The sequence below is a fragment of the Camelus dromedarius genome, chromosome 34 (assembly GCF_036321535.1).
Source record: "Camelus dromedarius isolate mCamDro1 chromosome 34, mCamDro1.pat, whole genome shotgun sequence".
NCBI lineage: Eukaryota > Metazoa > Chordata > Mammalia > Artiodactyla > Camelidae > Camelus > Camelus dromedarius.
In genome coordinates, this window is record NC_087469.1 from 12,173,838 (window position 1) to 12,196,658 (window position 22,821).

The window sequence follows — 22,821 nt, forward strand, 5'->3', positions numbered from 1 at the left end:
CTAGCTGTCCTGGCGGGAGGACTCAGGCCAAGTGGTCAACGTAGAACACCTCGTGTTAATTTCAGCAAACCAAATCTCCAGCCAGCCCCCGCTGGTCTCTGTGAAACTCTACTGCCTCCCTGATGTTGGTAGCTGCTCTGTGCTGAACCACACGGAAAGACTGAGCTTGGAATAAAAATATAAATCTCCGTTTATTAAAAGCCACTGCTTCGTCATTGGCTCTTTCTCTGTAAGTGACACTGACACTACAGGAATGAAGACAAAACAAACACACACACACCCAGGCGAGAGAAGCCAAGATGGTGTGATGAAGGAGGTAAGTCAGTTTACGATATGGACTCAATAAATACTTCTCAGACCTGTATCGGGCTCTGGATGGAATATGAAAAAGGCAACCCACTCTGAAGACACTTAAACTTTGTTATAAACTGAACTCAGGTAAAAACCAGCAGCAAGGATTTGGAGATTTCAAGGAAAGCTACAAAAGCAAAAAGTTTCCCCTTCATCCAGTTGCATCTAAACCTGAGGACCTTCAGTGACAGGACTGCTGTGAAGGATGGATTGAAAATCCCAAGTTCTCCTCCAGGAGAATGTATCAGGGGGTCTGGAGCATGTGCAGGACACCGGGTCAGGAGCTGAAGGACAGGAGAATGAGTCGGGTGGGAAGGAGAGTCTTGTTTCCCTCCGGGCTGCTCAGAGCATCCCATTTTGCTCTACACCCAACCCCGGGCACCATGGAACATGCTGAAAATAGAGCAACCAATGCACAGATAGGACCAGAAGGCACGTCATGAAGAATTTGGAAAAGTGGAAATGTCTAGGCAGAGGAAGACCATCCGTGAAATAACTGCTGTCCTCATGGAGTCAAAGGGCTCTCAGGTAGAAGAAAGAGACGGGTTGTCTCTGGGCTTCAGGGAACAGAATGGAACCAATGGGGAGACACTTCCAAGAGAACACTTTTTGACTCATGGAATAAGAACATTCTGCTGGTTCAGTCCAAAGTGAGAACGCTCACTTCCTGCCTGGAGAGGGTCAGGAGGGCTCTGCCACTGGAAGTTCTTTAGTCAGAGAATGGGCTGGAGCAGGAAGAACTTCTGGACTGAAATAAGCCTTGGGGAATCTAGCTCCGAGGGTGCTGAGGTCCAGGAGCCGCCTGAGGTCCAAAAGGAGACACTGGGCAAAAGAAACACAGGAAACTCTCACGCAGAGTGTCTGACTCCCGCCGAGTCGGGGTCTCATGCTCTAACATGCTCCACGATCACCTAAGCCCCAAGTGTGCACACACTTCTCCTCCCTGCCCCTTGAACAGGGTGATTTATGTTACTATCTCAGGTAATTCTAATATTTAAGTAGCTCCCAGGCGAGGCAAATGCCCTTTAGTGTAGTGGAAAACACCAAGGAAAGGCCACACTCTTTATCAGTTTAGGGAGGATCTTCGCAGGTTTTAAAAGGGACATTTAGAAGCCATCCTGTCGAAGACCTCCATCCCTCATGTCTGAAATCCTTCCTTATCTTTGCTGTTCGAGTGCTGCCTGATCTCTGTCTGAATGCTGCCTCCAAAGCTAATTTCATCGTTGGCCAGTCTAATGGGGAAATTAGCAAAAAAAAACAAAAAAACAAAAAAAAAAACCCACATGCAAAATGCATCAGTGAGACATGGAAACAAAGGAAAAGGGAAGGCAGCTTTAACAGGCACTGTGTCAGAGTATAAAGACAGAGCCTGAAAGTGATGCAGTTTACAAAGAGCCCGATTACAGTAAATTTTAAAAACACCATCTCCAGTGTGAGTGACCACTACTAAATGATACACGATACTGGTCAAAAGCGTAGATGAAATTGTTGCCGTTCCACTATCTTCTGCGTACAAGTGCAAGCCTTCCAGTGCCGGCTGAGGAGACAGAAGAATAGGGGCAGGAGAAATTTAAAAGGCGAAGGTTGCTAATAAGGAAGGAAGCGAGCTATGGAGCCTTGAGGGGTGCTGGTGTGTGGTATGTGTTTGAATGGCTTGCATGAGGTGGGCGGGGGCAGAGCTGTAAAAGTGAGGGCATAGCTGGAGAGGATGACAGACGAGAGAAGTGGAACACCGAAGAAGTGGCTTCTGATGGAGCAGAGAGGACAGAGGGCTCAGGTGGAGGAGGGAGAAGACGCAGCATTTAGGGATGGCGGAACAGGGAGACGTGAGGTTAGAAAAGGAACTGAGAGGTGGGGAGAAGTGAAGGGAGAGCCCCGAGGGAGGTCCAAGATACCTGGGATGTTTCCAAAACCATCTTGGGGTCTCAAGAGGTGGCAAGAGGTAGGATGAAGGATAAATGTGCCAGGGGAAGGAAGAGACACAGCCCTGGAAGATCTTCTGAGTGGAAAGAAGCAGAGTGGGAGCCAGACTCATCATAAGACAGTCTCTTCCTGGTTGCAAAAGATCGTTAGTCCATCAGAAAAATCCGAATCTGTCAAGTGCTGATGGAACACCTCCTATATATTCAGACATGTGACAGAAATAGAAACCATAGCACAAGGAACTATATGCTGTATCTTGTAATAACCTTTAATGAAAAAGAATATGAAAATGAGTATCTGTATGTATATGCATGACTGGGACATTGTGCTGTGCACCAGAAACTGACACATTATAACTGATGGTACTTCAACTAAAAAGAAAAAAAGGAAGAAACAGAAACAGACTCACAGACATACAAAACAAACTTATGGGTACAAAGAGGGGAAGGGGGTGGGAAGGGATAAATCGGGAGTTTGAGATTTGCAGGTACTAACTGTATATAAAATAGGTAAACAAGTTCATACTGTAGAGCACATGGAACTATATTCAATATCTTGTAGTAACTTATGGTGAAAAAGAATATGGAAACAAATATATGTATGTTCATGTATGACTGAAGTATTGTGCTGTACACCGGAAACTGACAACATGGTAAACTGACTATACTTCAATAAAAATATATTTTAAAAAATAGAAACCAAAGTGTTAGTAAAAAAAACATGCTAAATAAAGAAGGTGCCATAGTGATCTTAATCACTGGCAGTCAATTAACAATCGCTGATTTAGTCATTACTATGGCTGGGGACCACAGTAAGCATGAAGTCTGCAGTTGGGACCACCGGGCTCACCCACATGGTGGCCACAAATAGGGAAGGAAATGGGCAGAGGCAGCCAAGTACAAAACTATGACAGTTATAAGGTGTTCCGGAGAAAGACGACACACAAAATAGAGTTCCTGGTTTTTACATTTTTAACAGAAAAGAGATGTAAGAAGCCAGAGAGCCTCGGGAGTCAGTCATTAACAAGTTTCTTCCCAGCCTGAGAATGACAGAGGATGTCCCCAGCCAGCCTCTCAGGGTCCAGAGGAAGGTGGCCGAGGCTGAGCCCCGCAGAGGACTGCTGGGGCCACGGGGGAGGAGCCAGACTGGGGGAGACACTGGCTTTACTCCTCAGGGAAGTCACGCGGCTCCTCGTGAAAGGAAGAGGCCTTCTACTGAGCTCCTTCCCCCAGACCACACCCCCCGCCCGCCGACCTATCCGGCTCTGGTGGCCTCCGCCCACTGCTATGAGAGAAGCAGTCTCTAAGGAGCCTTTCCGATTTCCCGAACTTTCTGCCCGCCTGGCTTTTCTCCTTGGGTTGGCAGATGAGCCCATCCACCCTCTACGCCCGTTTCAGGGAAGCATCTGCATTTTCCTTGGCACCGGCACAGCGTGCTGGATTCTTTCAGGCCAGGCCAATTACAACAAGCCCGAAGATTGCTGAGCCCAGCGGTTTCTTTGGGGATCTGCTTACATTCCCTCCCTGAAAAGAGCAGGGGGCCCACGTTGGGCAGTCTCTGCACACAGAAAGTGCACGGCCCATGGTCCACTTTTAAGGCAGAGGAGGCACCAGGAGGCTTTGACCAAAGAGGGGATGAGGTGCAACTAATTCTCACTTTGGGTTTACGTTGCTTGATTCGCTTTAAGAGGGTGGGCAAGATGGCCCAGAGTTAGCTCCCTTGAAGACCATCTTGAGAAAGGATTAGGGAAGCTTTTAGTGCAAGCCCCCTGGGCCCCCAAGTTGGCGGAAGAATTTCTATGTCAACACCCTCTCTCATGCCTGAACTTCCAGGCTGTTTAGGGTTCAATACTGCAATTACATTCCTTAAGGCGTGGCTTTGGGAAGAAGATGCAGGCTGTCTCTAGATGGCTTGATTTTTAAAAACATAATCATGGAGGGACAACTAGGCAGAAATAATCCAATTCTACAGAGATTACGCCAAAGGTTTTTTTTTTTTTTTTTTCTGATTTGGAAATTGCTCTGTGATGACTTTCTAGTAAGCTTACCTCCCCTTCTCCTCTATCATGCTAACGTTAGAATGTGTGATGTTCCCCAGGTATCCTGAGCGGAGGGGGAAACACTGAGAGGCATCTCAGTTGGGAGCATGTCACGCAGCGGCACAACCTGTACAGAATTAAAAATAATCCGTGGATAATTCACAAAGCCTGTAACCCATGTGCAGATCACTGAGAACCGAGAGCCTCTGAGAGGTGTCTACAAGATTAGCCAAACACCCTTGCGACAACGACAACAACAAACGGTCGTGGAAGTGTGTCCTCAGTTCTTGGCATCAACATGCAGCTAACTGAGGCAACAGTGTTGCAAGTTCATGCTGGGAGCCTGACGTATTCTAAGATGGGGAAACAGGGTCTCTTGGAAAGTAAAATGTGAGCTTATTCTCACAGGGCAGGATGACCCACATGTATCCAGGTACCTAGGCAGTCATTCAGGGCTGAGCTTTCCTACTCAGGTGGGAACTAAAGGGTTCCAGGGTCAAACCTGCCATTTTTTACTCAGAAGCCAAAGAAATCAGGGCAAGTCTCATTTGCAGAGGAGTAAGGAAATTCTAGGAGCCTAAGCTGGCTTCAGCAACTTTATCAAAAGGCCTGGGATGATGGGCAAGAGGGTGGGGCTGATGACCTCCTAGGAACGGGCTCATCTAAAAGCCCCCCAGCACCATCTGACCCAGGAAGTCCCTGGCAGTTTCCATCTGCAATCAGAACCTGCAATCAGAAAGAACCCCATCTTCCTACTCTGGGGGAAAATTTATAAACTGAAGTTTGCCTGACCTCACAACTGATGAATAGTAGATACTGGCATTTCCAATGAAGAAAAGGAAGGGCGTCTTAGGCTAAAAGCAGCCTCAATGCGGGAAACCAAATGGGGTTGGGAGAGGAGTCAAATTTCTCGTCCTAAATTAAGAATACAGCTGGACCCTCCAGAGCTGCTCATCTTCAGGGGATTTCGTGGGTCCTTGGCCGGAGACCAACCTGGATCATAAGAGGAAACCCCCTGGGCCTTTCTTTGAAAGAAAGAGCTTTAGTCATCTGGGCTTTGCTTGTTGAGAGAATATTGTTTCTTGTCCTGGAGTCAGGGTAAAAGAATGTGCTGTCGGGTAATCTGAGAGGCCCACAGGGAGATGCCAGTGAGACAAGGCCGAGGGCCCCACACCAGACTCCTTCATCCTGCAGGCCGGTTTGAGATTCGCAAACGTTACCCACTATATATAAAAACAGATAAAAAAAAAACCCCAAATATCTTCTGTATAGCACAGGGAACTATATTCAATATCTTGTAATAATCTTTAATGAAAAAGAAGATGGAAATGAATATGTGTATATGTATGCATGACTGGGACTTTAAGCTGTACACCAGAAATTGACACATTGCAACTGACTATACTTCAATTGAAAAAAAAAAAGTAGAAGTAATTGACAAAGTCTAAAAGCAAAAAAAGACGCTATCTTCACTCCACTTCCCAGTGCGTCTGTCTTCAGGGCATGGCAGCAGGGAACACAGAACTCTGCTGCAAGTCGCTTCCCGTTTTACCGGGAAAGCCGCTGAAATCTGGCATCAGAACCTGGGAATTACGAGTTGGAAGATGGTGACAAGAAGAGTGAGGATGGGAAGGAATGAAAACACTCCGTGTCACCCAGTACAACCGGCCACGCCGGATACTGCCATGGCGCTTTCTGCTACGTTTATCCCATCAGTTCTTTGTGGGAGTCTCCCTGGTTCCGTGGAGCAGAGAGCCCCACTCACGAGCAGTAACCTGCGTGTTCGGGATCATCACCATTGAGAGTGGGGAGCCAGCAGCGGCAAGGGGGCCGTATGATCCACTCACCCCGTGTCAAGCCCATACCCTGCCCGTACTGACAGGTTATTACAGGGGTGAGTTTACACAGCGACCAGGCCACTCTTGCTCCCGCCCCGTTTCTGAGCAAGAAAAGTATGGAGAGTTGTTACTCCCACTGGCCACCCGACAGATGCCCAGTTGCTCCCTGGGGAAATCTGGTACGACTGTGTTATAGTTAATCCCTCCTTCCTGTGCCCCCCCCATGGCTGCTTAGTGGACAAGCTCTGTCCATTCATTCTCCATTGTGTTTCCTGAATTAGTCCTTTTCTTTTACTCCTGAGACCATCATCTTTGGTAAAGTTCTCAATTTTTCCCTCCACTGGACCTTTGCTGTAGCTTCCCATTTAGCTTCCCAATACTAGCATCTCTCCACGGTCCTCCCTCTCTTACCTGTGACTCTCAGATGAGTCGCCCCCATGCATGCCTCTCTAATCATGTCACGCTTCTGTTAAATACTCTTGGTGATACTCTGTTGCCTACTGCTCACAGTCCAAACACAGTGGTTCTGCACTGCTTACCCACCAAAGTCCAACGAATAAATGGACAGCTTTATTCACAAAGGCTAAACTGTCCAATGACTCACAGGTTACCCTGAGAGGACTGAGACCCAGCGGCTCAAACTTCAGTAGCCCATGTACCAGAAGTGAACTTCACTTGTCCTGTCCAAAGGGGTTTCTCTCCTGTACGTCCTCCTCCTCACAGTCAAAGTGTCCTTTCCTCCGCCTACCCTGAGTTATCCCTCCAGCTCCTGAACTCTGCTATCTTTAACTACCACTTGTTTTCACAGTGAGCTCCACTGTCAGCAATGAGATGAGCAAAGTAAAAAGGGAACAAGCGACTCCCAAGAAAAACACCAAAGAATGACAGCAGCTGGCGTGGAGAAGGGCTGGCCCAGAAAGGGGAGCTAATGGGCGTTTGTGACTCTTGTTTGTTCAATATCCTGCGTCTCAGGACCTTGACTGTCCACGGACTATTCTCTTGCTTTTTATGGGGATTTCTCTGCTGCACTTGTGCTTCAGTTACTCAGAACACAAGTACTTATTATGTACCACCACAGTAGACCCTAATAATAGTCTATGATGACAGTAATGGTTTATGGGAGAAATATGCTTGAGTGAAGGTCCTTGGTGATCAGAGCAGTGCACAAAGACGGTAGAAGGCAACTTGGAGAATGATGCATAGAGAAGTTACTCAGTCACTTTACCCACCTTTATGACACTGCCATTTCTGGGGCTGGATGCAACGGTCGCTAGGAGTGGACGTTAACTCCCGATGGGGGTGCAGGAGAGAGTACCACATCACACAGCTCTGAGGGTCCCGCCCTCCTGAGCTTCTCCTCGTGTGTGACAAGATGGACATCTCCCTCTACATAAGGCCAATGATAATTATTCCCCGTTCCCCAGAAGTAGTGTAGACTATAATGATAACAGTCTAGAAAGGTAAACAGCTAACTTTTCTTAAAAAGGAAGAAAAAAAGAGAGAGAAAAGGAAGAAAAGAAACAAGCAAACAAAGACTCTGAAGGACAACTTATTTTGCCTGATGATCAGTGCACCAAGCTGCACAGTTACGAAGTTCTTCTTAAGCTCTAACTTGCATTACTCCTGCTGTTTTTGTTTGTTTGTTTGTTTGTTTGTGTGACCATAGATGGCTCTAGCTTCTTTGTCAACAGAGAAATAACTCAACAGCTCTTCCCAGCTGGTCACGTGGCTCTGCTAACAGAGCTAAAATCCGTGGTTAAAACGTCTGTCCCTGAAAAGGGCCACTGAGCTTTGCTCCGTACGGAAGCTGTGGCCCACACCTCTCAAGCTGGACGGCCCTGCCACACGTGTGTGAATGCAGGTGCTGTCGTGGCCGCTGCTTCTGCCTAAGAAAAAAGCAAAAGGAAGATCTGTGCCTGCACCTCAGCCTGACCAGAGAGCCGAAGCGTCAGACCTGGAATTAACCTCCATCCCCTCGGAACCACAGGGGCTGGGCCAGGGCAGGGTGGTAACCCCTCAGACCCATCCCGTGCTCCAGCCCTCAAGCAGCGTTTCCTCATGCCTCACAGAACCCTTTTATTTCCAGGGGTGGGGGAGGTTCTTTGGCAAATTTTTCAATATGTAGCTGTACCCCAACTTTTTCCTTGTATGCCCATAGTTTCTTCTATCTTGTAAAGTAAAATATTACTCTTGATTTTTAAAAAAAGCACGAAGGGGTTTTTTTTATACAAACAAGATAGAACTTCAGAAGGCCAGCAGACGCTCTGCATTTTGCCAGAACCAGGCCTTGCTTCCTTTGGGGGTCCCCCAGCCCGCCAGCCCCCAGAGCCTGGTGATTTCTCAGGAGGCCAAGCGTAGAGGAGCCCTAGGACTTCCACGTCTGGTAAGAGATGCCTTGAAGAACAAGAGGAGGCCAGGGCAGAGACCCATCCAATCTGTGTTCAGAACCACCGGGTAAGTGGTTTAACACCCCCAACCTTGGTTTCCTTACCTGTAAAATGGGGTGAGGGGATGACATATCTCAAGGGATTGTTGAGAAGATTTAATTCAATGGGATAAAACCCTTGACACAATGCCTGGTGCATAAAGAGTGACCATTTCACCACAGTTCCTGGTATTAACATTAGTAGAGTCACGTCTGGGGGCAAAGTGGCAGAGAGAGTGGGAGAGAAAGCTCTGGAACGTGACCGAGGCGCTGCCATCCCCACAGCCCTGGTGATGACCCTGCGGTGCTGGGGAGGAGGGGTGGCAGGCAGAATGTTCCTCCCCTTCATCCAGGTCCCGGCTCGCTCCCAGATACGGCACAACCCAGCGGCACAACAAAGACCGGCCTCCTGTGAGATGGGCCCGGCGCCGAGCTGCGCCTGGATCCAGAGGAGACATCTCTGTCCAGCGTTTCCATCAGGGCTCTTCCGAGCCAGCTCCTGGGGCGCACACAAAGGCCCATTCAGGACGGCTGGAGCTCTGAAAGCAGGCAGATGAGCCGGGGGCCCAGGGAGGGGATGGAGAAGCAGCCCAGTGCCTGGCACCAGCCCCGCGGGGCTCGCCTCGGGCAAGTGGGCGCGGAGGGCTCAGGTCAGCCACCCAGCCAGGCTGCACTCTTTGTCCTCTCTCTGGTGGTGGTCCAGGGCCTGGAGACACCAGCTGCCATGGCTGGGACTGAATGACCTCCCGGAGGAGGCTGGGAACCCCCAGCCCAGTAAGCCGGGTATCCAGTGGAAACAGGCCATTACGAACAGGACTGCCATTTCAAAAGCACTTCTTTCTGGGAAAAATGCCTCTCAGAGGTTCCCACCCTGGGGAGGTACTTACTAGCTGCAGCCCCGAAGTGACAAACAAGCCACTCAGTTAATACGGAGTAGCCACCCACTATTTCCCAGGACCTGGGAAGCAGCTCATGTTCTTCAGTCTCGGTTTTCCCATCTGTACAATGGGGTCTGGTCAAACAACCTTTTTTGGAATTCAAAGAGGAGCTGTCGTGAGAGTTTCTCGGCTTACTGTCTGAGCCAGCAGGCAGGCCTGACCCTAGCCTTCCTCTTTGTGGCCTCCTGGATGGCGTGGAGAAGGCCTGGTCTGGGGTGCCTGTCAGCTCTGCAGGCAGCCCCCAAATATGCTAAATCTAATGCATCGGGGACACACCAGCCCTATAGGGCCCTGAATTTTGGAGCAGAGAGGTTGTTTAAAAGACCACGACCCTTGAATGTAGAGGACAGTAAGATTCCCTTCTTTACCTTTTCCCTCCTAAAGTTACCAAAGGCTATTCCAATAACGTGACAGGTCAAACACGGAACAGAAAACGGAGCCCCGTCTTGCCACCAGTAACGTAAGACCCTTCCTGTGGGACAGTATCATTTTCCAGATGACTCGCCTCAGAAGGACTGAAGGGATTTTCTCTGCTCTAAAGATGTGTCTGTACCAATCAGTCTAGCTGTCCACCCTTCCTGGAACGCACTGACTGCATTTATTCACCTACATATCTCTCTCCCAATGGTAAAACTCAGTACACATACCACCTCCTCCAGGAAGCCTTCTCTGACTACACAGCTCAAATTAGTGCCCCTTTATCACGTTCCCACAACACCCTGGGCACTCCTCTCTCTTAGCACTTAGGAAAGGACATTGAAATTGCCTGTTTGTCTCAGTCTTCTCTGTGGTCTGTCACTGTACTTTATCAATCTTTTAAACTCCAGCTTCTAACGTTAGTGTTGGGCCAAGGTAGAAGCTTAATAAATGTTTACTGAACGAAAAGGCTGCCGGCATAAACCCCAATCTGTCATTTACAAGGGTATCCTAACCCCTGCTCTCAGGAAGTTCTATCTCGTATCTAACCCAACTCCTCCCCACATATGTACACTGCTACTTTTTCTAACTTCAGGGGACAACAGCTGGTAACCACCTTCATTCTTATCAGAGGAAGAGTAGAAATCACTAGCATCGCTCATCATTTCTTTCTACCAAGTCAGCTTTATTTTTTTCAGGCTTCAATCAGGGATGAAATGATCAGAGTCTCAAATCGGACAGTTTCTGCTTTTAATAAACAAATAAAAAAGGACTTTCAAGAAGGATTTTGGCCACAGAGAATCTGGTGTGTTTCAACAAGCTTCTGTGAGGCACCTACTGTGTGCCAGACTGTGCGTGGGAGACAATGAACGAGTGCCGAAGTCCCGGCTGTGCAGAGACCTCTAACCTAGGGCAGGGAATGGACGGGGATACTTGATTTAACTGAAAAAAGCATCACACCACTTTCTTCATGGTACCTTGATTACAATCACTAACTTGTGTGAGAATGTAAAATAAAAGTCCACAGTGCTAAAACAAGACAACAACACAACACAACACAACACAACAAAGTTTCCAGTTCTGAGCAACCTGGGCGAAAACTAGTGGCTGAATCAGGGACCATGTTGGGGACACGCTGGAGAGCCCATTACGGGATCAGTGTCCTGTATATGTTGATATTGTGACAGAAATCCATTTGCACGTTCGCTGCCCGGCAGAGGCCGGCCTCCACTGACCACATATTCAGGAAACTGGCAGGAGCCCCTCATCCCCACCCCCTAAACCGGCAGGCTCCTTCGTCCTGGCCAAGGAGCTCAGGGTCTGCGTGACTCGAGGCAAGTCATCTGAGGACACTTGGGATTCAGTCGGGTGAGCCAGTGGAGGCAGCACAGATAAGACCAGGACAGAGTAACATCTGCTTGGTCTGAGGTTTTTGGCTTTGGCTCCTTCTGGGAGCCTGGGGCTGGAGACGGGGAAGATTGCGCTTGGAGCTCGTACCAGCAGGTGGCGCAGAAGAGCGGACACCAGCCCTCAAGTGGGGCCCAAAGAAAGCACAGGAATGATTCCGCCCCAGGAAGAGGCAGTAGGGCCAAGAAAGGCAAAAGGGGACCAGGCTCTCTGCATGGTTCCAAGAAAAGCAGACTGCCCAGACGGACCAGAGAGCCAGATGTGGGCATTTCTCAGGTACAGAAAAACCAAGATAGGCCTTCAGAGGTCTGAGTAAAACCCATGAATGGTCAGCACTTTCAGGAAATGTGCAAAGAAAAGGCAACAGTGAAACCACATACAGTGTTAACTTCAGGGGCAAGATGACCCCTCTGAGCGTCGAAAGGCTCAAACCACTCTGAACCCTTTGTGAACCTTTAGACAGCTGATGGGTAAAGCGTAACTCCCCAAATTACCTCCTCCACCAGCAGCACAACAAAAACAAAACAACAACAACTACCCACTTAATCTGGTTGGGAAAGCTCTGGAAAGCAACATTTTCAAACATGCACACAAAAGGAAACTGATCTCCACTGAAAGCTACCAGACGAAGACACTTTCTGGATGTGCTCATCTCTGGGTAAGCTTGCCCCAAATCACACCCTTATGGGAAGAGGACAGCAAGAAAGTTCACCTGCCACAGACACCGAGGCTTCTCAGTTTCTGGGCCCCAAAGGGCAGAAAGCACGGTCCTACTTATTTACTTATGCAGAGCCACAGCTTGAAGAATTTTCACCAGGGAATTCTAAGCAGGGGAATAAAAGAGTCGCACACAGGACGCAGGGCAATCTCTCTCCTCTGAAAGGTAACATTCAAAAGGCTGAGACACGCAGTAGAGAATCTACCTCCTATGCTGGAGCAGCGTGGGCTGGCTTGGGGATAAGTCTTAGGGAATGCAAGGAATTTTACTTATTTTTCCATTTGGTTTACTTTTATGTCCTTACTTCTCTGGCGGGGAAACAATCCTAGATACGTCAGGTCTGATGTTTCAGAAATCAGTTCTCTCTGTTTACTGAAGTACGTATGCATCTATGTAAAATCTTGCATTGCTTGAAAAACAATGAAAGTGTTTGATTTATCTGTTCTCAATCTTCTGCCAAAAGCAGAGGCGGTGCAGCTGGGTCCACTGCTGGGTTTACTGGTAAACTTGTACAGGAGGTGAGTCTGGGATCTGTTCTATAACCTCCCACCTGTAACCGGATGGAGCCCCCATCACAGACATCTCAATGGTGGCAAGTGTAAAAGCTGGGTGATTAATGTCAACAGAGCGCCCAGGGAGCCCAGAGGAAGGGAGGGTGAATTCCCCTGGGCGGGACCTGAAAGGCTTCAGGGAGGCAGACGCTGGAGCTGTTCCATCCTCTCTGCCTTTGGACTTGCTTTGTTCTGCTCAACGCCCACCATCTTCCTTTTGTGGATAATTCTTCATCTTCTTCAAGAATCAATACTGACCTCATCTGAAGCCCTCCTTGACCAGCACCCTGTTCCTGTGCGTCCTCAGAAATTCTGTGCAAATCTCATTCCAGGTCCACGACACAGAAATGACACTGCTGTCACCATCCCCCTGCTCTAGAACTCACCCGCTACGTTGCAGACTCCTTTTTTCCTGCTGCTTCAGGTTTTCCCAGGCCCCTTTCCCCCCAGTTCCTCCTAAGCAGGGTTGCCAGGTAAAAACAGAACGCCCGGTGGAGTCTGAATTTCAGATAAACAACAAGCAATTTTTAGTGTAAGTACATCCTCAGGATTGCTTGGGTGGTTGTATTTTTATTTGCTAACAATGGCAGCCTCACTCCTGAGACCACTGAGCTCATGCCTGCTCCCCGCTCCGTGTCCCCCCGCGGCGGGGGTGGAGCGTGCCATTCCAGGTGCACACTGCCAGCGCTGACCTCTCCCTAGTCCTCCAGAAGGAAGAGGGGACCCCTTGGACACACCTGCGGAATGCTGGAAAGGTAATCTAAGGTCAGCTTCAGATCCGTTCTGTGTTTCCTCTCCTGTACTTTATGTATTTATTCAATGGAGATGAAGTGTTCCGCTCCATAAAAAACACTCGCTCAGATGTTTTTAAATAGGAGGGTTATCACTTGCTTTTCACTTAAATGTGGTTTCATGAATTGCACGAATTCGATGACACTTTGAAAACTATTAAGTCTGTGTTTAATTTCAAAGGGCGGAGGGCTGGATGTGGGGATAGTTACCTTTTTAGTTCCTGCTGCCTCTTTCAACCCATCCTCTCCTGGAAGCAGCCGGGAGATCCAGCAGCAAGGTATAAATCTGCAGAAACACACCCAACCCCATCAGACAGTGTCCATCACTGTGAAGTATCTTTCAGTTCAACTCGCCCTCCTTATTTCACTGTCTTGGCAACTAGAACTTTAAAAGCAAACGTGGCAAAGTCTTGGGTATCTCTAACAAATCCCTTCCACCAAGATTAACATTCTTTCCCCTTACACCCAACCTCCCAGGATGAAAAACTGCACCAGGAATAATTTACGGCAGTGTTGCCCTACCTTTTTCACGTCGTGACACACAGGAAATTACACCAGTTACATAACTGGGATACGCTGGAAAGAATTTGGGAGATTCCATTTGAGACTTAGTAAGTAATAAAAGTTAATTAATTTTTTTTTAATTTTTAAAATTAGAAAATGTTATGGAGGATATTAAATACGGGCTTTGTATAAACTCTCCCATGAAATAAATCATTTTCTTTTTAGGAGTGTCTGAGATCTGATTTTAAAATGTAATGATTAAAATCACATATGTCTCCTGTATTATTAGGAAATATACGTAAGAGCAAATGAAGTCAAAGAATCTAATATTTTATAGGGCAGGCAAAGGAAAGAACATCACTGATGGTGAACAAAGTATGACTAAAAAATAGTCAAACTAATACCAGGACCTTTTCACAGGAAGATCGGTTGGGGCGGGGGGTAGTGAATTGTATGTATCTGTCCTAGACATTCTGGTGGTAGGGGCTATTCACAGAGTTTCAGTCACCCAAATAGCCATTAGTGAAGTCAGGAAGTTTACAGATGAAGCCATACAATGAGTGTTCATTTCTCAATAGTTATCAAAACTGCTTTTCAATACTGTACCACTATAAGAAACTTTCAGCCACCTGTATTCCGGGTAAGCCCATCCCTGCCCCGCCAGCCACTGAGTCTGCACAGCGCCCCCTGGGAAGCTCCGCTTAGAGAAAGACAGCCCAGCTTTCTTTCTGGTCCGTTTCTAGCCCATTGTTGATGCTACAAGCACAGTCAAAATGAACAGGTACCGAAGAAGAGAAATATTTTTACCTTTTAACCAAATCAAACTCTTCCCCAAATATTAAGGATTAAGAAACACTGAGGTAAGTTATCCATGGAAGACTTGGGGGTTGCCCTTCTTCCTAGCCCAGCCTTGGTGTGTGGAAAGGACCAGTGAACCATTCCATTCCATCACACATCTGGAGCAACCATGAAATGTGAAGCATTGGCATAAACCACCACAGGCAGAAAAAAATGCAAAAACCTTGGTCCTATTTAGGAGTCGCTTACTGTGTGGACAGTGAGGCTGGCACCTCAACAGGGATGGAAGGGAATCTATGGTTTCCCTGAGTCGCGTCCATGATGAGGCTCCATAACTCCTAAGATTCAGCAATTCTCTCCTGCCCACCCTCAGTTTATGCTATAACCAGACTCGTGCCTTCACCGAGCATCTGGTTGCCTCTCCCCTGAATACTTCTCTTTTCTCCAAGAACTTGCCTCAAGTTTGACTCTTGAGAGTGTTTTTCTCCTACTGAAAAGTATCTTGCCTCTTGCCTTTTGCCTTTTCACGCTCAGCCAGCCCAGATGGTTTCTAAGCTTGGGGAGAAGGGCACAGCCCCACCAGCTACCACTGAGTGACTGTATTCCTACGAGTCTGGAATGTAAAACCCACATGACTGGAAAGCAGGGTTGAAAATGACCCTAATAGTTTTTAGGACAAAAGGGTTTTCTCTACCCATCCCACTCCCTGGGGCTCAGCAGGCTTTTGCCGAGCAGATGACTCTGAAATTGTCAGCCAAGCCTGTGCCTCCCACCAGCCTGTCTCCTCCAGCTCCATCCCCAGAAGGATCGCAGCTCTGAGCCGCATGGCTTTCACGGTTCTGTCTTGGACAGCACATCCATCAGGGAGTCCCATCTGAGCCCGCAGCAAAGTGAAATTAACTAATGTGCATAAATTAGCACCAAGCGTCTACTCCTTGGAGAAGTGCCAAGGCCATCCTTCCCTACCACAGACAACTGACCGTCCCCATTATCCCATCAGCCTCTTTCTCCAACAGTGACCTGCACCTCGCTCATCTCACATTTAGTTTTACTGTTTATCAAATAATTTCAAATGCATTACCTTATTTGACCTTTGACATGTGGGGGGCAGGCAATGGAGGTTTTACCTCCGTTATATAAATGAGAAAAATAAAGCTCAGAGGAGTCACGTGACAAGCCCCAGTCACACAGCTAAAACTTGAAGGACGGCCTGACCAATCAAGTCTTTTGGCTCAATTTGGCGTTCTGTCCATGACAACGGTTCATAGCCAGCGGGAGACAAGGAAAGTTCGAGAAGGCCATTATCGAAGGTGAAGGAGCCCCCCTGGCCCTTCCCTTGCTCTCTCAACCCCCAACCCAAAATTCACCAGAAATCTCTGATAAAAGTTCCAGAAAGTGCTGAGTCACTTTTGGTGCACAGTGGCTGCTGAGGAAAACTACACAGATTCATGCACAGGCAGACATTTAGAGATGTATAAAATTCGTTATCATCCTAGTGTTTAAAACTCTTTACCACTTTCCAGGTGGTTCTTCTCCAAGCAATAAAAGTGTCCAGAACATAGCAGAAGCTCAGTATCTACTGGCTGAATGAACTCATCCCTTGTTATGTCTCAGAATGGTCCTTCTATTTCAGCCAGTCCCATCTCCGAGCTGCCCCACCAACCGTGCCAAAGTCCTGGAATGAGCTGGTGGCAGAGGATGCCAGATGTAACTAAATGGATCAGAAGCAGACAGCAAAATGGCTCCTGTTCTGCTGAGGCACGATTTACAAACTCTACCTTCAAGATGACTCAGGTAAATGACAGATAACCCTTTGAAAAAGACATTCAAATCTCATTTTATAGATGAGTGGGTATAAGCTCAGAGAAATTAAATGATTATCCAAAGATCCACCGAACTGGAAAGTGACAGAAGCAGAATCTGAACTCAGTTCTTCTGCCTGCTGGTTTACCGTTGTGTATCTAGTGTCTGGCACGGTGCCTGGCCTCCCTGGTACCTCTGAAGATGTCTGGTCCATGACACTCGGGGCCCTTTGTACCGGCTGTTCACTCGGCCTGTGAAGCCCTTCCCTAGAGAGCTGCTGGACGACGGCTACCTCCCACACCTCCTCCAAGGCTTTGTCGTGTTCCACCTGCTCATTGAGCCCTTCCCTCATCAGCCTACATTGCCGTCTATCCTTTCTCTCACCTCCATCACTCTAGGTACCCCCATCCTATTTCGTTTTTTCCAAGGGATGTATCACTTTGAAATGTATTTCAGAATTTAATAATGATGTTTATAGACACTTTCTAAGTAGGCTTTGCTATGGTGTGGATTTGTCTTTTTTAATTCATTGATGTATCCTGGCCACCAAGAATCCTACCAGGAATATAGTAGGTGTTCAACAAATATTTTCTAAACGGAAGGAATAAATGAATGGCAGGCACTCAGTTAACATTTGCTGAATGAATGAAGACCTTATCTAAGCTACCCCATGACTAGATCCCACTTTTTCAATGTCCCCTGTATGCTAGATCTCATTTAATTAGCTCCCAAGTCTTTTGAGCTAGATAGCTACATAATCAAAGTCCCTGCTATAAAGATTTATAGCCTCAGAGAAATTGGTAAGCCACAGACCACACCCCTGGCAAATGAGAGGCAGAATTTGAACTCAGTTCTGACTTCAAAGAACTGGGTGAGGGGTCCCTTCCATGCCCCACCAAAGCACTTCTCAGTGTACTCACACGGGTATGAGCCCCCTAGAAATGTGCTGCTTCTGTAAATGAAGTATCAGCCAGCAGGAAATAGGTAAATCTTAGTCGTTCACAGTTAACACTGTCTCCTGAGACTCAGGTGAGACTTGAGGGCACTCCATCACCCTAGAGGAAGCTGGCTGCTCCCCACTGTTCCGGGGCCCAGAAGCAATGCCTGTTGCTGAACCCAGTCAGGTAATTTGCATTTCTAATCATTCAAGAATTTAATTAGTATCACGGCCTTAATCAGGTGCACTGCAAATACAGCTGATGTCATCAGAGCTTAATTAGTTTGAAGGAGAGAAAAGTTTTTTACAGCCTGAATATGTCTCCACTGGTGTCAAGGTGAAGGGTCTCAGGGGTCCGCAGAAAAGAAACCAACTGAAAATCTAGACTCTGTGATTAAAGACTTTTTAAAATATTACATGGAAATGTTTTTGAAACTGTAATATCACTATAATAAAAACAGGAAGGTGGCAGTGCCAATTCAACAATTTTTACAGCTCTGATGAGCGTACTTTGTACCCCACAGAATTCCCCCGTTGTAACTGTACAGTTGAATGATTATTGGGGAATGTATAGAGTTGGACAACTATCACCACCATTCAGTTTTGAAACATTTCAATCAGCCCCCCAAATTTCCTCCAGCCTGTTCAGCAGTTACTTTCTGCTCCTACACCCGCCCCAACCCCACGCAACCCCTACTCTGCTTCTTGTCACTATAGATTTGCCTTTTCTGGACATTTTGTACGAATGGAATCACACAGTCTGAACACTTCTGTGCCTGCCTTCTTTCTCCCAGCAGGCCTTTGAAGCTCATCCACGCTGTGGTGTGCATTAGCATTCCATTTCTTCTTTTTTCCTATGGACTGCCATCTCATTGTACGGACATACCCCCATTCTGTGCATCCTCTCACCGATTCAAGCAACTGGGGCTGCTTCCACTTTTGGGGTATGAGGAGTATGCTCCTGTGGACACTCGTGTACGAGGATTTATGTGCGTACGTACTTTCACTTCTCGGAGGGAAATCCTTAGGAACGAACCTGAGAGAAGTCTCAGGCTAAGCTTCCGCTTCACAGGTTAAGCAACTGCCCAACTGGTTTCCAAGGGGGCTGGGCCACTTCACGTTCCCGCCAGCAGCACATGAGGGCAATCTCGCGGATTCCTGAAGTACCCTAGATGGTAGAACGGGAAGTCGTCAATTTTTTACGTCTGATCTTTGAACTGCAACCTTGAAAAAAACTGCAAACTGCTCAAATCACACCGTAGACAGAAGGAACGATGGGAAATTAATTGGGATCAATGAGGTTTAGACGAGAGAAGGGATTTGTAGCAAGTAAGTTTTCTCAGGGATAGGTTTTCAGATTTCATTTGCTAGGAAATTAAAGCAATCAATTAAATACAATAACTCTCCAGAAAGATCAATTATATTTGCCATACTGATTGCTCATTTACCCAAATTCACCCTGAGGTTTATGTAACAGAGACACAGGTTTCATTTATCTCATTCTCCCTATTTTTATCTCCACATCTTGAAGGAAGGAACACTTTGTGGGCTTCCTCCAGGCGTAGTACGTGTTAGTTAAACCAGATTGAGCCCACTTGTATGTAGGAAACTCCGAGTTGTTTCATTTTGCTTGTCATCTTCAAACCTCTTGATAAAATACATGTCATGAAAAGAAAGACGCCATGGCCAACTCCCGAGCAGCAAATTTAGCTCGGGAATAAATGTAGGCTCCGTGTTGTACAATTTATGGGTTCATTCATTTCTTCTGAAAAACATCAGTATGTTCCTCGCGATACCAGGACTAGAAAGGCATGGGCTGTTCCTCCAAGGGAGCGACAGTCATGTCAACCAACACAGCAGTGGAGTGTCCCAAGTGCTGCCATCAAAGTCAATGCAGGCTGAAGGGAGGAGGCGGGCACACAAGAGGGGGAGCAAGTTAGGAAAGCCATCCGTGAAGAGGTAATCCTTGAGCTGTCACATTCAAGCAGGTGTTTGCCGGAGAGCCAGGAGTAGGGTGAAGGGAGGTCCTTCTAGCCAGAGGCTAGAACATGAGCAAAAGCCCAGACCCCCAGGGCACAGAGTGTGTTCAGAGACCGGCGGAAGCCTTCAGGGTGGCTGGAGCACACAGTGGGTACCCAAGTGGGTGAGACAGAAGACAAGGTTTACCTGTCCTAGGAAAGAGCCTAAGTTATCCCACAGAAAATAGAGACTACCGTAGGATCTCATGTAGCATCTGACACTCTAAGATTTGAATTCTACTGGACGGAGAGCAGTGGTTTGGCGTGGACAGCAGTGATCCGAGACCCACGACAGAAGGCAGACTTCCCAGGTCCCACCCACACGATTCACAGGACTAGACTCTGGCTGAAGATTCTTTATTTGTATAAGCACACCAGGTGGTTCTAACGCAAGGTGACCTGAGGACACTCATCACAGCGTGTAAAGACCCATCACAGAGGAACCTCCTGGGGAACTATTCATTCTTGAGCTGCTGCTGGAACCAGTGGAACAGGGGTCGGGGGAGACCCTCGGGAAAGACTGGCAAGTGTTGGGTGAACTTTGCCATTGGTCTCTGCTAGACTGGCTCCTTGTCTGGCTGACTCTGAAGAAGGAAACTTGCACTTCAAAGAAAAACAACTGAAAATCTGTCAACCTAGGCAACTAACTTTAATCCAAGCCTACCAGCCTGTGTGTAGGAGTCCAAAGAAGCTAACTCACACTCTCCTAAAATGAATTTCTATCTCACCACGCAGGTAAATAACTGCACATTCCTCTGAGTTAGCTCCTGGTACACAGATTTTTATTCTGCCTTCAGAATCTCCTCTTTCTGTCTCACCTGTCTGTCTTCCCATCCATGGCAGAGCTCAGGGTCAGGCATACCTCTGAGATATTATGGGTTCAGTTCTAGAACAATACACACATAAAAAAGTGAGTATCACAATAAAGTCACAATAATTTTTTTGTTTCCCAGTCCCTATAAAAGTTACGTTTTAACTATACTGTAATCTAGTGTGTGCAACAGCATTATGCCTAAAAAACAATGTGCATACCTTAATTTTAAAATGCTTTGCTAAAAAATGCTAAACATCATTTGACAATGCAGGGTTGTAAAATCTTCAATTTGCTAAAAAAAAAAAAAAAAAAGCACTATCTGTGAAGCGCAATAAAACAAGGTCTGTATTGTCTCTTACATACCATAAACTCCAAAAGAGTAGGAACTCTGTTTTTCAGAAATCATTTTGTTCTCGTGTGCCTATGGAAAACAGGCACAAATAAATGCTTTGTGTTGATGAAGCCCAAATACGCTGCTGCTTTATTTGCATATTGCTGTAAGTGCCGAATATGTAATTTGTGTATTATGCCAACTGAAGAGAGTGGGGACTATGCTGCGTTTTGTTGTGCACAATATCTTTAAATGCAAAAAAAAACACCAGGGTAATAAATTAAACATTTTAATTAAGTGCAGTGGCACCCGATTAGTACACTTCACTGTTATGTGGTTCAGATAACTGTGTCAAATAATGTCCTTATTAAACTTCTACATCCGTGACAAGCCTGGCTGAACATGGCGAGTCTACACCAGATCGGTTTTTTAGCGTGCCCCCCCCCCCCCATGAGAACGATAAACACTGACGGATACGACAGCCCACGTTTTATGGCATGGTCGTTTCATGCCAGGTTCTGTAGGCAGTGCTTTATACGAAAGGTTTCACTGAATGTTCACAGTGACCTCAAGTAGTTGATACTATTATTAGTCCCATTTTACGGATGAGAAAACCAAGGTTTAAATCAGTTAAGTAAGAAAGATCAGAGCATGTGACAAGTAGTTACAGAGTAGGGATTTTAACTTATGTCTAGCTGAGTGGGCTCTTAAAATGAGCCTGTATTGTTTCTCAAATTTCCAGTCTATCCAAGCAATGAAACAAGGAGATTTAATGTGATGGAAAATGAAGAAGTCTAGTGTATGGAAAATCCTACTGCACAATGGTACTCTCAGGAGTTACCAGCTGGGACTCACCGCCCTCCCCCCGCAGCGGTGGGATGGGCAGTGTTTAACGGCCGCTCTCCAGGGAGGGGAAGCCCTGACTCATAGCTTGTGCAGATTTCCAAGGTATGAGTACTCTCACCACGATGCAGTTACTAAAGGTGGAGCTGGGGACAGAATCTACATTGTGCCAGCTTTCTCCTAAAAATCAGGTTTCTCGTGGTCTCTGAAAAAGCCCCAGAGACCTGGGACCAAGGAGCAGACACTTGCCCTGTTCTGTGGGAGGACCCCAGGGCACGGGAGAGGGTGGGGCTCAGTTATCTGTGACAGAGTGGTGGAATGCAAGTGCCACCAGGCTGTTTTAATTACAAAGTGATGACAGCTGAATATATTCCCTGACTCTGCAGCTAATAGCTTCCTGACCTAGACCTCACTTGCTAGATCCACTCTCGAAACCAGACCGCATCAGTCCCTGTGGGGCTTCTATTATTGGCTGGCCGTCTCAACAGATGCAGGTCCAACCAAAGCCGTGTCTAATATAAGCATGCAAATGGCGAGATAAAAGGGAAAATGCATATGCGCTGAATCACAGTCCACTGAGGGAGAAAAGGGTATACGCAGCTATGTGGAAGGGAGGACATCAAAGGTCACTGTCGTGGAGTTCCTCGGCCGCACAGGGTGAATTCTGTCCAGCCATCATTCGTAGCTGTAACTTCCATCAATTCATTTTACACACTGAAAATACTTGATTGGCTGTCCCGTTATGAAGGCAGTGTGTGTTGGTGAAAGCATGATTTCTGCAGTCAAACAGGCTTGAAGCATTTCATCTGCTTCCAATACCATTTAATCCTATTATGGTGCCCATTTTACAGCTAAGGAAACTGAGTCATAGGACTTAAACGGTAGTGCCTGAGCTAAAAACCAACTTTCCTATAATGTCTTCTTGGATGATTCTACCCCAGGTAGAGATCCCACTCACATTAGACTCACTGGCTCTGCACAATGGGTATGAATTTTGCCGTGCCTCAGGGGCTCCCTGTTACATAACTTGTCTGGCTTCTTTTGTGGCCTAGAACATGAACTGTCACGGGCAGAAACCATGTGTAGACCTCACAATGCTGAATCTCTAGGAAGGTGCTCGATTTTCTGAAGTGATTAACAACACTGCATCCATAGGTCTACTGATGGAGTGAAGCTGAGAATTCTAGAGCTGGGAGGAAGATTCAACAGTTTTGAATGCTCATTACATGGTAAGCCCTAAGCTAGGCATTTCACATGTATGATTTTACGTAAACCTATATGGTTGACACTGTAACTTTATTTCACAGATTTTTAAAAAGGCTCAGAGAAGTTAGGAAATTTGCTCGCACCACATCATTAAACGGCAACAAAGCTGC

At 46.9% G+C, this 22,821-nt stretch overlaps 1 long non-coding RNA gene across 1 annotated transcript in view; it reads right to left on the bottom strand.

The window, feature by feature from the left end:
- Positions 1 to 22,821, bottom strand: part of LOC105094508 (uncharacterized) — a 202,218-nt gene that overhangs the window by 57,226 nt on the left and 122,171 nt on the right. The window lies entirely within an intron of this gene.